The following is a 16013-nucleotide window of genomic DNA, read 5'->3' as shown; positions in this document are numbered from 1 at the left end:
GATGCTCCAAACAACTGAGCTACCAAGCCCTACTGTTTCCTTATTTCTTAAAAAATGAAAATAGAAAGAAAGAGGGCAAGATGTGATCACTGTTTATTCTACACTGTTTATTCTACATCTATTAAATGTTTTCTGTACCATAAATATAACTTATCATAAAAAAGGAAGGCAACATGGCTATGGAAGTATTTATTTTTATTTGTTGACAAGAGAAATGTGAATAGTGTAAATGCAGATCAAATCTTCACATACCACCAAAAAATAAATAAAATTGATGGTAATCATTGGGTTCTGATTATTTATCAGAGAATCACTAATTTGTTAAGGGCTGTTAGAATACACTTGGCTTAATTGACATCAGCTGGGACTCAGGGCGAGGTCAGAGCCATGCCCGGAGGGCGGGACCAGTCAAAAGATTGGATGTCACTCAGTCTGACTCTCCCGCCCAGTGTTAAGGGGATGGATCTCATGATGTCACAGGCCCAGCCAGATGTGATGTAACTTCCTGTAATTCGAGTCTGTAATAAACAGCTTTCAGAGCTGGGTCTCTCTGTGCCTGTCCCTCCAGAGGGCAGACTCTCTCCCTCTGTCCCTGGAGTCAGAGGGCAGACACCACACCCAGCCCAAGCTTTTCATCTATTCTATGCCTGTCTTTCATTATTCTTTAAACCCGAAAGAGCCTCCTAACTTGCTCGAACCGGTTCAAGTCTCCCCCTCCGTGTGGGATGCGGAGAAGAGACCACAGCCCCAGCACGCCCACCATACTAATTTATGACTAGCTTATCCTAAAAGAAAAATAAATAACAGCCAATAGCTTTTATAGAATACACAATAGATATATTAGTTCTTCTAATGCAACAGGGAACTGTTTCAAGGCCAATGTGAGACATCGAAAACAAATAAAAACTGAGCTTCCTTATAAAAACGTTATTGTTCCCAATAATTACAGATCACAAGATAGTTGCTGCTCATTACTTACATATGGCTAAATAAATTCCAGTAACTAGCTATGGGATTAGCTCTCCAATGCTTGATAATTTACCTTCTTTGTTTCAGGGATTTTGAGGTTTGGCCGTTCTGCCTTGTTTCACAAAGTACATTGGCCTCACTGTATTGCCCTTTTCCCATGTCTTCTGCTAAGCTCAGGATGAGCCCGAAGGACTAAAGTAGCATCCTGGATATTTGGTTAACATGCCCCAAAGCAGTGTGCTTTAGGGATAAATCTCCAATAAAATATGTTTCAAGGGTATTTCAAGGATGAACCAACTTCCAGGAACTCTTCACATTTTGCCATTCTTGGAAAAAGATATCCTCAATGCCTAAAAGTGATCATTTCCCAATTGTACTAATTTCTAGGAATAACCATACAGAGCCTTATCTGCAAATAGTAATATTGTTGGACTTGGAAGATACCAAGGTCCCTCTGTTTAAAATCCTCCCTGTGTCCCAATCAAAAGAGTGACTCTATTCTTAGTGTTTTTCTAAATATTTACTGTCCCCTGCAATTCATTTGCCCTGTGTGCTGACTGTCTTTTAGCCACGCCAGTCTTTAAACTTTCAGATAATTTATGTAATCTACCAGATGACTCTTATGGTTTATGAACATTCTGAAGTTACACGAAAAAAATACTTGCTTATATTTGCAAATACACCTTAGTTCCCAATATTTCAGAAGCAATATTCTAAAAGACCACAAGATGGGGGTATTCCTGCATACAAGCAAATTCTCAAAGCAGTGCACTGAGCTCCCAAGTTTCAAGTTCTGCTTTGTTGTTTGTTTGTGTGTCTTTCTAAAATGTCTTTATTGATTAAGTTATTACATATGTGTCCTTATCCCCACATTACCCTCCCCATCCTCCCCACTCATGCCCTCAATCCCCTGTTGTCTGTGTCCATTGGTGAGGCCTACATGCATGCAAATAAGTCCTTTGGTTGATGTCTCCCTCTTACCCCCACCCTCCCCTACCTTCCCTTTGAGGTTTGATGGTCAGATAGATGTTTCTCTGTCTCTGGATCTGTTTTTGTTCATCAGTTTATGTGGTTCATCATATGTGCCACAGTCCCTGGTGGTCTAGTGGTTAGGATTCGGCGCTCTCAAGTTCTGCTTTGACCAATAAGGTAGTCATTGCCCACATGTGGCTAATTTAGAATGAAGTAAAAGGAGAAATCACGCTCCTAAGTTACAATAACCACCTATCAAGAGCTCAGTAGCCATATGTGGCTACTGGCTACTCTTCTGAGCAGTGCAAAATAAAACAGTTCTATTCTCACAGGATTTTCTAGTTATTTTAAAATTAGTTTCCTTTAATTTAAAAAACGAAGAAAATTTTAGAAAGTGCTGATTCTTCCTATTATTCATAACGCTGAACAAGTGGAAAAAACTGAAATGTCCAGTGATAGAATTTTGGTTATCTGAATTGTGATTTAAACATATGCTGGAATAATACAAAGCCATTAAAATAGTCTTTTATTAGAATGTGAGGGAAGGTTTATGGTATAATTTTAAGAACAAGAGGAAGCAAAAAGTATGTATACATATATTTTTATAAATACATATATATACACATTTGAAAATATAATTCCAAATTTGGCAATTTTATACTGTATACACACACACACACACACACACACACACACACATATATGTATATGAAACAAAGGAAAAAGATTATACTATTATCTGGTAGCTGAGGGATGTGAAATTATGGAGCATTTTATGTTCTTCTTTCAATATACCTTTATTTTTTATCTTTTTCCAATATTATGGAGAAAAAAATCAATAAAAGAAGAAACTATAAAAAGAATGTAGAATTTTTTGAACTTTTGCAAAAGCCAAAATACGTTTCAGAAGATTCAGTAATTCACTTAAAAAAAAAAACTAAAATTTTTTTCAATTTATATAAAGTTTTGTATATCTGCTCAAGCATCTGCATAATTCTTGTCACTAAGGCAGTTGTCAAGGCAAGTGTCATTCGTAGGATGCTCCCATGTCTACAGAGCAGCTGAGCGGTCTCTGGATTCTCTCTGTAGCTACACCTGTCTAAACGCTGAGCCCAGTGTAGCATTCATTCATTTATTGGGAAGCAGACCTGTCAGACGTTTTCTGTGCTCGAATTGTTCTGAATGAGAGTCTCTTCTGTGTCCCTATTGCTAGTCCTTACCCGTAAACATTCTTTTCCCACTGGTGCTTTTGGAAATTGGTTGAAATTCATGAAAGCACCAGTATGTGTCTTAGGAACGGAAGCTCCGACTCTCCATCAGGGGGGACGAGGAAACTCCTGGACACAGGAGGCAGCTTGTTGTGGGGGAGCCGACTTGGCTGGATTTGGAGCCCCACCAATTCTGGCCTCCTGTCTTCAGTTCTCTGCTTTCTAAAATGGGAGGCACATGGGGACCATTGTGGGATAAGAACAATACATGTAACGTGCCTGACTTACGGGAGAAAGCTAGGTTTTTTTAGTTCTTATTATGCAGATGTTTATTTAACAAAATAATCCATTTTTCCCTGTTACCAACCATTTTGAGTACTGTGAGATTTTACACTGTCTGGCCAGGTGTCAGGCTGTGTTTAACATTTGTGTAGCTGGAAGTGTCAGAGGCTCCGACTTCCTCTGAAGTCTGGCCTTTTGTTTTCCCTGCTGCCTTCAGATTACCCTAAGAATTCCTTCTCAGATAGGGTTGGCTTCATGCCATGGCGATTAGTTGGCATGCAGTCATAGTCCAGAGGGCTGGAGAGTGTCACACCCAGGAACAATGGTAAGATTTCTGGGAGGAGGTGGGAAATGCATGGTTTTCTTTACTAAAATGAGAGGAGAGACTGTGAAAGGTGAGATGGAAAACAAAATCACAGATGACTCCTCAGGCAGATCAAATTTGAAAAGAGCACCTAAAAGAAATGGAGAATTTGAAAATTAATTTTCTCAAATACTTTGTATACACTTACATACTCTTGAAAAGTCTTTAGGTGCCCTGTTTTTCAATGTTGTCGAATTTTCCATCAGGGAAGGTCTGCATGGATAGGAAGTAGCAGCAACGCCTTCTGAGCTCTGGTAACTGTGGGAACAAATAAAGAGACTGAGGACAGAGAACTGCAGATGCCTCCTATTCCCTCCTCTGCAGCCAGGACTCTCAGAGGGGAGAGGGGGACACGCAGACACTGGGGTTACTATTGGAGGGCTGTAGACTGCTCCCCTGAGATTAGCGGGGCAGACTGGGAGCCCCCAGGAAGGATGCTGCATGTCCTCACTCTCTCTGGGTGAGTAGAACCCCAGAGGTAAACTTGGAGTAGGGCCCCAGGCATGGACCCAGGCTACCTACTCCCCAAGAGACCATAGGAGATACAAAGACTCTGCCCCTGTTGCCATAACAACAAAATAGCTCCGCCTCCAGTCCCATATAACACCAATGGAAAAGGCACTGGGTTCATTTATAGACAGGATTCAGTTCATGAGGCTGAACTCAGATATTAAATTGGGCTAAATATTATCTTTTGCTCCTCTCCCCTCTATCCTCTGGTGGGGAACTCAAGAGAAAGTTCATTTAGAAATAAATGAATAAGCTATGTTTCCTCTGCACATGTAACATACTGAGCACATTTGCCACTTTGATCCTTACTTATCCTTATTCATACAAAACCGTAACTATATCTGGCATTTCTTCTTAAACGTTTTTCTTCTTAAACGTTTTTCTTCCTCGCTACAATGTGCAAAGGACATTTCTTTTTTTTTTTTTTTTTTAATTAAATCTTTATTGTTCAGATTATTACATTTGTTCCTCTTTTTTCCCCCCATAACTCCCCTCCTTCCAGCTCCCACCCCACCCTCCACCCTCACTCCCCACCCACTGTGTTCATCCATAGGTGCATGATTTTTGTCCAGTCACTTCCCGCATCTCCCACACCCCTTTTTCCCCCAAGAATAGTCAGTCTATTCCCTTTCTATGTCCCTGATTCTATTATAATCACCAGTTCATTCTGTACATCAGGTTATTTATTCACTTGATTCTTAGATTCATTTGTTGATAGATGCATGTTTGTTGTTCATAATTTGTATCTTTACCTTTTTCTTCTTCTTCCTCTTCTTAAAGGATACCTTTCAGCATTTCATATAATACTGGTTTGGCGGTGATGAACTCCTTTAGCTTTTCCTTATCTGTGAAGCTCTTTATCTGACCTTCAATTCTCAATGATAGCTTTGCTGGATAAAGTAATCTTGGTTGTAGGTTCTTGGTATTCAGCACTTTGAATATTTCTTGCCATTCCCTTCTGGCCTGCAAAGTTTCTGTTGAGAAATCAGCTGACAGTCGTATGGGTATTCCCTTGTAGGTAATTGAGCCTCTTTCTCTTGCTGCGTTTAAGATTTTCTCTTTGTCTTTTGCTCTTGGCATTTTAATGATGATGTGTCTTGGTGTGGTCCTCTTTGGATTCCTTTTGTTTGGGGTTCTCTGCGCTTCTTGGACCTGTAGGTCCATTTCTTTCACCAGGTGGGGGAAGTTTTCTGCCATTATTTCTTCAAATAGGTTTTCAATATCTTGCTGTCTCTCATCTTCTGGCACTCCAATGACTCTGATATTAGACCGCTTAAAGCTGTCCCAGAGGCTCCTTACACTATCTTCACACTTTCGGATTCTTTTTTCATTTTGCTTTTCCAATTGGGTGTTTTTTGTCGAATCTTTGGTTTGATTATTGTACTCCTCTGGTCTGCTATTGGGTATAATATTCTTTATTTCAGTCCGTGTATGCTTACTTTCTAATTTCTTTATTGTAGCATCGAGGGTCTCATTAGTTTTCGTGAGGTTCTGCACAAATTTATGGCAAGCCCTCAAAATTGCGATTCTTAGCTCCATATCCTCCATTTCTGTCATGTTTTTTTGTCTCCGCATCTTTTATGCTTTCTTGGTGCACCCCCTTGTGGTCTCTGTGCGCAGTCTTGTTCTAGCCAAGCCTTAATTGTTGTAGTTAACACTAGAGGGATTTGACCCTCAGGCCGACTGGCTATAGGAATCAGCTGTGCGGAAAACGTCTGTCTTCTGGGGAGGCGCTAATCCAGCCTTTGCCTGAGGCGATCGGCAAATGGCTGTGCGCAGGCTTTGGGCGGGGCGGGATCAACAGGGCGGGCGGAGGGAGCAGTTATGGCCACGCTCAGTCCCGTTCCCAGAGGCTCTGCTTCTCAGAACCCCGGCAGCCGCTGCAAACCTCGGAGAGAAAGCTGCCCTCAGGTTCCAACTGATGCCGGGTAATCCCGCTTCTCCCGTTTGAGTCTGGGTCCCTAGAGACTCGCCCGGATCTGGAGCCCAGAGTCTGAGACTCACTCCCGACAGAAAACGACAACCGCGCCCTCAGCCACCAGCCCGCTTTGCGCGCGCACCTCGGTACCTTTGTATTTTCCACACTGCGCCGCCTCTGAGCCTCGATTTGCTGTTCTCTTTCCTTCTAGTTGTAGAGTCTCTCTTCAGCCAGCCTTCCTGTGGTTCTGGGTGATGTCCGTTCAGTCTTTTAGTTGTATTTTTGAAATGGTTGTTTGCGGCAGCGGTCTCCGGTGTTTACCTACGCCGCCATCTTGGTCGACTCCGACATTTCTTATTATAAACATAGTGCTGTGATTTCAGCTATTGTATTTCTGAGAAATAAGCTGAGCTTCCTTTCACCAGATACTGACCAGGGATCTTGTGAAAATAGCATAAAGGTTCTTGGGAGGAGAGAACACTTCCTAGTATCTAGTGATAAAAGTAAACTTCCGAATTTGTATATATTTCTTAAAAAGAAACCTTCAAAAGTAATTGCTGAATTGCCACTCAGCACTGGGGACACTTTGGTCCTAGCACAGGCCTAGGCACTTACTGAGAAAGTCAGTTCTAGAAATGTCTGTAAAATAAACATTTGGCAAATGAATGAACAAAGAAGCAAAGAAACACTGATAGAGAAGATGTTCCACTCTGCTGATTTAAAGTTTGTATTCAAAAGGAGGTTTGAGGCTTCCTGCCGTGTTTTTTAGCTTCTTTGGATTTTTAAGAGGCAGGACCTTTGAAGTCTAATGGGAGAAAGACAAGAAAGTGCTGAGTTCAGAACCATGGGCAGTAGGAATATTGAGGAAGCTCAGACCAGTCATTTCATCTCCCTGAACCAGTTTCAATCTGCAAAACAAGTAATGCGTGTTTTTTAAAAAGATATTTTTATTTATTAAATCCATTGGGGTGACATTGGTCAACATGAACATACAGGTTTCAGGTGTGGGTTTCTATGTTACAGGATCTGTATATTGCACCCTGTGCCCAACGCAGGAAGCAACACCAGGCTGGTGAACAGGAGATGAGGTGTAAAGGCGAATCATGGGTCAAAAGGCCACCAGAGGCCAAAGGGCTGGCCTGTGAAGGACCAGGGACAGGAGCAACACCCTGGGGTGAACCTGGTCTGCAGTCAGAACCCTCTCCTCCCCGAGGCAGTTCACAAAGCAGCTCCTGCATTTCTGAATAAGAAATTGAGACACAGGTTTTGACAAAAAAAAAAAAAATTAATAATAAGATATTTTAAAACTTTCTGAATTCATGTGGGATGTCCTAAAGTGGATTAAGATATCATATGTATGTACCTGTTAATGAATCAGGTTTATTACAAATATAAAATATATGAAATCTGAAAAGAGCTCCTTGCGCAAGAATTCACTCAGCAAGTGTGTGCTGTCTACCTGGGTCTCAGGGGCGGGGCCTTCACAGGTCACCTTTCAGGCACTGAGAGGGACTGAGAGACAGACAGGTGAACAAGAAACAAGCCAACACTTTATTTCAGAAGACAGGAAGAGCCATGAAGAAAACAGACTGAGCTTACATGACTAGGGAGCCACAGGGACACAAAGGATTTCTGTTGGTGCCCTGACCAATGACCTTAAATGCAGTGGTTCACAGGACAAAGTGTGGGATCTCAGGTGCTGTGGGTCAGAAACCCGAGGCAGTTCATTGGGTTGCCCTCCTCCCAGGAGTCCTCCAGGGGGTGGGGGCTGCTCAAGGGGAGGTGCCAGAACCCATTCCTTATGGGACAGTTCCCTTCTGTGTCCCTGCCAATGGCACTCCCAGCTTCCTGGGGGCTCCCAAACATGTTGGCCTTTGATCCTTCCTCCAGCCTCAAAGCCAGCAACTCAAGTGGAGTCCCTCCCTGGCTTCTCTGACCCACCCTCCCACCCAGTTTTCACTGTCAAGAACACCTGGTTATGGAGGGCCAGGACCTGGTGATGAGCCACACCTCCTGTGCTTTCTGTAGAGGTCTGGGGTGTGTTGGTGTCAATAATGTTTATTCACTGATTTTCAACAACAAGAACACAAGAAAGCTGGAGAGGTTGGCCCACATGGCTGACCTGGCAGGGTTGCTAGGTTACCTCTATGACCTGTCTTATTTTCTGACCTCTGTTAGTACTGTGACCTAATGCCAGGTGTACCCCTTAGGTCTGGATGGGGGCTCCCCAGTAGGGTGACTCCCAAGCAGGCTCAGGGAAGGGGTCCCCAATATATTTAAACTCAAACATGGCTGTTGAGACAGACCTAGCCCCATGGAGACCTGGGGAAGCCACCCCCAAAGGAGAGACAGTGCCCCAGGCAAGGAGAGCCAGGCTAGATGGGAACAGCAGAAGGCAGGGGGCACATAGAGTGCCCTAGTGTGGGTTGAAATTACTGCCACAGCATGAAGGCTTTTAGGCACCAGAATAGGGGGATCTGATTTATATTTTTTAAAGATCACTGGGTGATTTGACATTTGAAATGATATTTGACATGTGTCCTGAGAGTCCGGGAGGATTTGGGCAGAAGAAGATGGTGAGATGTGCTTCAGGTGAAGACAGTGGACACAGCCTCGAGGCAGGACAGATGAACACTGGGGACCGGAGCACATGCCTCGCAGAGCCTGTGAGTGATGGGACAGGGCAGGGAAACAGAAGACCCTGCATGGAGGGGACAGGGCAGGGGAAAGGGGACCTTCCATACAGAGTGCAGGGCAGGGAAGGGGAGGCAATTACCCCTCCATGGAGGGGGCAGGGCAGGGAGGAGAGGGGACCCTCCATTGAGGTCATGGGTCACGGAGGAAAGGGGACGCTCCATGGAGGGGGGACTGTAGGGGGAAGGAAACCCTCCATGGGGGCACAGGGTAGGAGGAGAGGGGATCCTCCATGGAGGGGATGGTCAAGGAGGGGAAGGATCCCTCCATGGATAGGAAGGGCAGGGCGGAGAAGGGACCCTCCATGGAGAGGGGACTGTAGAAGGATGGGAACCCTCTATGGAGGGACAGGCAGAGAGGAGAGGGGACCCTCCATGGAGGGGAAGGGCAGGGAGTAGTTGGGACCCTCCATGGAAGGGATGGGTCAGGGAGCAAAAGGACCCTCCATGGATGGAACGGGTCAGGGCAATGAAGGGACCCACCATGGAGGGGAGACCGTAGGGGGATGTGAACCCTCCATGGAGGGGACAGGTATAGAGGAGAGGGGGCCCTTCATGGAGGGGAAGGGCAGGGAGGAGATGGGACCCTACATGGAGGGACAGGTAGGCAGTAGAGGGGAACTCCATGGAGAGGACAAGGCTGGTAGGAGAGGGGACCCTCCATGGAGGGCATGGGTCAGGGAGGAGAAGGGACCCTCCATGGAGAGGGGACTGTAGAAGGATGGGAATCCCTTATGGAGGGGACAGCAGCGAGGAGAGGAGACCCTCTATGGATGGGACGGGTCAGGGAAAAGAAAGGACCCTCCATGGAGGGGGCAGGGCAGGGAGGAGAAGGGACCCTCAATAAAGGGGACAGTTGAGGGAGGAGAAGGATCCCTCCATGGAGAGGAAGAGCAGGGTGGAGAAGGGACCTCCATGGTAAAGAAGGGCAGGGAGGAGATGGGACCCTCCATGGAAGGGAAGGTTAGTGGGAATGGGTACTCTATATGGAGAGGGAAGTGCAGGGGGTGTGGGGAACAGGGAACTCTCCATTGATGGGGCAGGGCAGTGGGGATGGGGAACACAGGACATTCCATGAATTGGCCGGTCAGGGAGGAGAGGGGACTCTCCATGGAGGAGTGAGGGAAGAGAAAGTGAGGACCCTCATTTGAGGGGATTGGGCAGGGAGTAGAGGGTACCCTCCAGGGAGGGGGCAGAACAGTGGGGATAGGGATCACTCTATGGAGGCTAGAGGACAAGTGGGGCAGGGAGCCCTCCATAGAGGCGGCAGGGCGGGGTGGGGACAGAGAACCCTCCATGGAGGGGACAAGACAGGAAGGAGAGGGGACCCTCCATGGAGGGGACAGGGCAGGAAGGAGAGGGAACCATCCATGGAGGGGAGAGGGCAGGAAGGAGAGGGGACCCTCCATGGAGGGGACAGGGCAGGAAGGAGAAGGAACACTCCATGGACGGGACAGGGCAGGAAGGAGATGGAACCATCCATGGAGGGGAGAGGGCAGGAAGGAGAGGGGACCCTCCATGGAGGGGACAGGGCAGGAAGGAGAGGGAACACTCCATGGAGGGGACAGGGCAGGAAGGAGAGGGGACCCTCCTTGGAGAGGACAAGTCAGGGAGGAGAAGGGACTCTATAAAGGGTGGAGGGCAGGGGAAGAGGGAAACTTTCATGGAGGGGACAGGGCAGGGAGAAAAGGGGACCCTCCATGGATGAAGTAGGACATGGAATAGAAGGGACTCTCCATACAGGGTGGAGAGCAGCAGACAGAAAAACCTTCATGGAGGGGCAGAGCATGGGGACATGGAACCCTCCTGGGAGGCGAAAGTGCAAGGGGACAGAGAACCTACAGGCAGGGGGACAGGACAGTGTGGACAGGGAACCCTTCAGAAAGGAGTTAGAGCTGGGGGACAGGGAACTACACTTGGAGGGAGAGACGGAATAGTGGGTACAGAAACCCCTCCGTGCAGTGGGGAGGGCAGGAGTAAAGGAAACCCCAATGAAAGAGGGGCAGGGCAGGGAGGAGAGGGGAGACCAGGAACCCTCTATGGGGAGGGAGCAGGGTAATTGGACAGGGAACCCCATGCAGGGGGAGGGCAGGAGAAAGGGAAACCTCACTTTGGGAGAGCAGGGCAGGGAGGAGACAGATCTATCCATTTTGGAGCAGGGCTGGGGAACGGGAATCCCAACTATAGGGGGAGGGGCATGGAGGAGAAGGTACCCTCCATGGACGGGGCATGGCAGGGGAGTAGAGAACCCCACGTTGAGTGGGAGTGGCAGGGAGGAGAAGGTTTCCTTCATGGAGGGGGCAGGGCAGGGGGACAGAGAACCTTACTTGTATGGGGCAAGCATTGGGGAAAGGGAACCCCTGTTTGAGGGAGAAGGGCAGGGAGGAGACAGAAACCTACATGGAGGGACAGGTCTTACAGGAGAGGGAACAGAGAATCCTTCATGGAGGGGAGAGACTCGGGGGATAGGGAACCCTACTTTGAGACAGCAAGGATTTTGGCACATGTCCTTAAATAGATGGCAGGGCAGCAGGGAGAGGGCATCCTCCATGGAAGTAGCAGAGCAGGGAGGACAAAGGACCCCACATAGTCTGAGCAGGATAGTGGGGTGAGGGCACCATCCATGGAGGGGCCAGGGAAGGGGGGACATGGGAGTAGAGATAGGTAACAGGGGAAACAGACCCTCCTTGGAGAGTCCCCTGTTTCCCCAGGGTGGGGCCCTTGTTCCCCAGCCCTGCCCCTTCCCAGCATTCCCTGTCCTACCTGTCTATCGGCCCCCTCCCATGGTCCCCTACCCCCGCTGCCCTGCCTTCTCATGGAGGGGCCGCTGTCTCCCCTGCTCTGACCACGCTGTGGTTGGTGCCCTTATCCCTCTGCCTTTCCCTCCATGGAAGGTCTTCTGTTTCCCTGCCCCGACCCCTCACTCACAGGCATCTGAGGGGCATATGCTCTGGTCTCTCCAGTGTTCGTCTCTCCTGCCTCCAGGCTGCGTGTCCACTCTCTGTACCTGAAGCACATTCTCATCTTCTTCATCTGTCTACATCCTACCCTTGCTCTCAAGACACATCTCAAATATTTCAAATGTCAAATCACAAACAGGGAAGGGAGGTGGGGAGTGGGGGGTGGGGAGTAGGAGGTGAGGGTGGGTGGTGTGGGGTGTGGGATGTAGGGTGGTGGATGGTGGGTAGTATTGGGGAGTAAGAGTGGGAGGTAGGGGTGAGGGATAGTGGTGGGGGATGGGAGCTGGTGGGTGGGGGGTTGGGGTGGCAGGTTGGGGCAGTGGGTGTGGAGTGCGGTGAGGCAGATGGGGGCTGGATGTGTGGGGTGTGCGGTATGAGGTGGCAGGTGGGAGCTAGGGGAGTGGAGTTTATGGTGGCAGGTGGGGGTGGCATGTGGGGAGTGGGGCGAACGGTTGCTGGGTGAGTGGTGGGGGAGGGAGAAGAGGGCATAGGGAGGATAAATGATGATGGAAGGAGACTTGACTTGGAGGCAGTGAACACACAATACAATATACTGATAATGCATTATAGAATTGCATGCCTGACCGAAGCAATTTTATTAATGAATGTCACCCAAATAAGGTTGATTAAAAATAAAGAAAAAGTGGGTCTTCTGAGGTTGCTTAGGTTATGAGGGTGGACCCCGCATGAATAGGATTAATACCCTTTTCAAAGATATCCTATTCTAAGCTTATCAGGAGATGACTTTATATGTTATATAAATGTCTAACCACTATTTTGTACACTTGAAACTAATATTGAATGTCATCCCTAATTGAAAAAAAATAAATTAGTAAAACAATTTTTAATACAAATAAAAATGAAAATCAGAGTGATCTTTAAAAAATATAAATCAGATCATTTCACTCTGTGCCTAAAAGCCTTAAGCACTCCAGCAGGGGTCAGCTCTCCAGACAGAATCATGCCTGTGAGGGTGTTACACCGCTGGGAGAGGAACGCCTTGTCTTCTTCCTCCAGTTGCTCCCTTCACTGCTCTGTTGACGCGTGGCACTGGTGCAAGGCAATACTGTGCTTCCTTGAGAGTGAGCTAAGCAGCACTTTGGCTGCTCAGTTGTTGTGTGGGAGCAGACACAGGAAAAATAAATTTAAGCCTTAAAGGTTCTAACAGCATTTCAACCCACCAAACGGACCTCTATCCTCCCTTCCCTACACTCCAGCCAGCCTGGCTCATCCAGCCGTGAAGAAAGAAGGCAGGGATAGTGCTGCTCAGGAAGCCCATGAGCGTGCATGTGGTCAGAGTCTGGAGAGAGCTCCAGTTCTCTTAGGATAGAAATGGAGGGATGAATCTGCTGAAATCAGCCACCCATGAGGGGACTCTACTTTTCACTACTTGAGGAGGACATCACACCTGCATGATCCGCCATGCTCTTGCTCCCCTGTGGCATCCCAGGGGACCCATGAATCATCCACCACAGGAAGCAGTTCTCTGGCCTCTGAGAATGCACAGACCCTCTGCAAAGCCCTTCAGCTCACACGGCTGATCTCAGACTACAGATCCCAGACATCTTCATCCTGGAAAGCAGCCTCTTTTGACTTTTTCATTCCCCTCCTACAAACAATGCTAGGTCTGTGTCTTCTGTACACTGCTCAAAGATGTGTGAGGACCCAGCGGGTGGCAGCTGGACCTGGTATACAATGGGGAATTTGCTGAGTGGCCTCACACCCAACACTGACACTGAGCTTGAACCTGCATTAATCTGGTGAACACCACTCACCTCTACCTGGGGACTCCCTGAGAACCTACCTCATGCCACTTGAGTGCTTCCAGAGACTCTTTCATTAACTGAGACTCACAGGTACCCAGCAGATGGAGGCAGACAGAGAGGCAGAATGTGGTGTGCTCTGGGACTTTTGCTGACCTGTCCCCAGGCTCAATGCTAGTAAAAGCCAGCTTTGGTGCTCTGCTTGGACCTTCCGGTGCTCACTCAGCCTCAGCAGAGGCTGTCACAAATTGTGAATTGCTTTGTAGATCCAAATAGATTGCCCTGCGCCAGTCACTTAAAACATCTGACATTGTTCAGCACCAGAGTCCCTCCCAGGAAGCCCCAGGACCAACAAGCCCAGTGGCCAGCTTCAGAGCACATCAGAGCAGGATACAATTAGCCTCACAAGAGGCATATCCAAAGAGAGATCTAGGCAGGCACCATAACCTGCTGAGATGAATTGCGCTCCACCTGGTCAACACCTGTCAGCAGCTCATACACTACGCTGTAGGCAGGGTAACTGTGGTCCCAGCCAACTAGCCTGAGCATCGACTCAATACATGCATGGGCCAATAGCCATCATGAATCAACTACCACAGGAAGGTTCACGTCACACACACGGAACATCCCTGGAGCACTCAACTCAGGTGATCAAGAAGACCTTGCCACTGGGTTCCACACGACATCTACTACACAAAGCCACACTACCAAGACCTGGATTTTAATACAAAGAAACAAACATACAGAGGCAGCCAAAATGCAAAGAAATATGCCCCGAATTTAAGAACAGGAGACACACCCAGAAAATGCTAAACAAAGTGAAGGCAAGCAATATTCCAGATACAGCATGTTTAAAAAAAGTGGTTGTAAGGATGTTAATAGAAGTTAGGCAAAGAGTGGATGAAATCAGTGGGACTTGAAAACTGGTAGTAGGCATGAAAAAGAACATTTAAGCCATATAAAAGATCCCGTCAGAAATAAAGAGTACAATCTCTGAAATGAAGAATACACTACAGAAAATAAATAGTTGAATGAAGCAGAGAATCAAATTAGTGATTTGGAAGACAAGGTCAGAGAAGACAAAAGCATCAAAAAGAAAACTTTAAAAATGAGGACTAAGAGACTTTTGGGACAATAGGAAACATGAACAACATCCACCTTATAGGAGTACAAGGAGAAAAGAGAGATTAAGTGACTACAGCCTATTAAAAGAAATAATGACAGAACCTGGTGAAGGAAGAGACACACAAGTCCAGGAAGCCCAGAGTCCCAAAGAAGATGAACCCAAAAAGGCCCGCCACCAGGACACGTCATAATTAAAAGGACAAAGATAAAAGACAGGACATTTTAAAAGCAACAAGTTAAAGATGGTCAGTTACCTAAAAGGGAGGTCCCATAAGATTGTCGGCTTATTTCTCTACAGAAACATACCATGGCAGTAGGAATTGGCACAAAATATTCAAAGTAATGAAAACCTAGGACTTTCAACCAAGACTACTCTACTCAGCAAGGCTATCATTTAAAATTGATGGAGAAATAAAGAGCTTCCCGACAAGAAGCAGAAAAAGAGGTGTATTACCACCAAACCATTAGTATAAGAACTATCAAGAAGGAATCAAAGGGAATCAGAGTTAAAAGAATAAAACATATCTATGAATAATCACTTTAAATGTAAGTGGCTTAACTGCTGCAATTAAAAGACATGGCAGCTGAATCGATAAGCAGACAATAACCATATATATGCAGTCAACAAGAGACCTACCTCAGAATGAAAGATATACAGACAAAAAGCAAGGAGATGGCAAAAGATATTTCATGCAAATACAAATAGAAAAAAAAAGGCTGGGGAGGTAATACCTATAGCAGACAAAATAGACTTTAAAACAAAGACTATAGCCCTAACTGGTTTGGCTCAGTGGATAGAACGTCGGCCTGCAGACTGAAGGATCCCGGGTTCGATTCCCGTCAAGGGCATGTACCTTGGTTGCAGGCACATCCCCAGTAGGGGCTGTGCAGAAGGCAACTGATCTGATGTTTCTAACTCTCTGGCCTTCTCCCCTCCTCTATGTGAGAAACCAATGGAAAATGTTTAAAAATAACAACAACAACAACAAAGGCTATATTGATCGATAAGGAAGGCTACCACATAATGATAAAGAGAGCAATCCAACAAGAGGATTTAACCCTTGCAAACATGTGTTTCCACAACATCAGAGCAAGTAAATGTGTAACCTAAATCCTGATGTACATAAATGGAGAGGTCAACAATAAGAGAGTCATAGTAGGGGATTTTCACACCCCCTTGGCATCAATGGCTGGATCTTCCACACAGAAAATGAAGAAGGAAAGAGTGGCCTTAAATAGCACACTAGAT

At 46.7% G+C, this 16013-nt stretch overlaps 1 protein-coding gene and 1 non-coding gene across 2 annotated transcripts in view; one reads left to right on the top strand and one right to left on the bottom strand.

The window, feature by feature from the left end:
• LOC138998567 (zinc finger protein 551-like) overlaps nt 1-16013 on the bottom strand; it is a 191858-nt gene that overhangs the window by 127711 nt on the left and 48134 nt on the right.
• On the top strand, nt 12807-13009 carry LOC138998739 (small nucleolar RNA SNORA74). Its single transcript, XR_011469240.1, has one exon. It is a non-coding gene; the product is annotated as a small nucleolar RNA SNORA74 (small nucleolar RNA).

Source organism: Myotis yumanensis, unplaced genomic scaffold, assembly GCF_028538775.1.
Source record: "Myotis yumanensis isolate MYYU_CA2020_CCGP unplaced genomic scaffold, mMyoYum1.0.hap1 SCAF_20, whole genome shotgun sequence".
Taxonomy (NCBI): Eukaryota; Metazoa; Chordata; class Mammalia; order Chiroptera; family Vespertilionidae; genus Myotis; species Myotis yumanensis.
The sequence above is the reverse complement of the archived record's forward strand: the minus strand, read 5'-3'. Positions and strand labels throughout refer to the sequence as shown.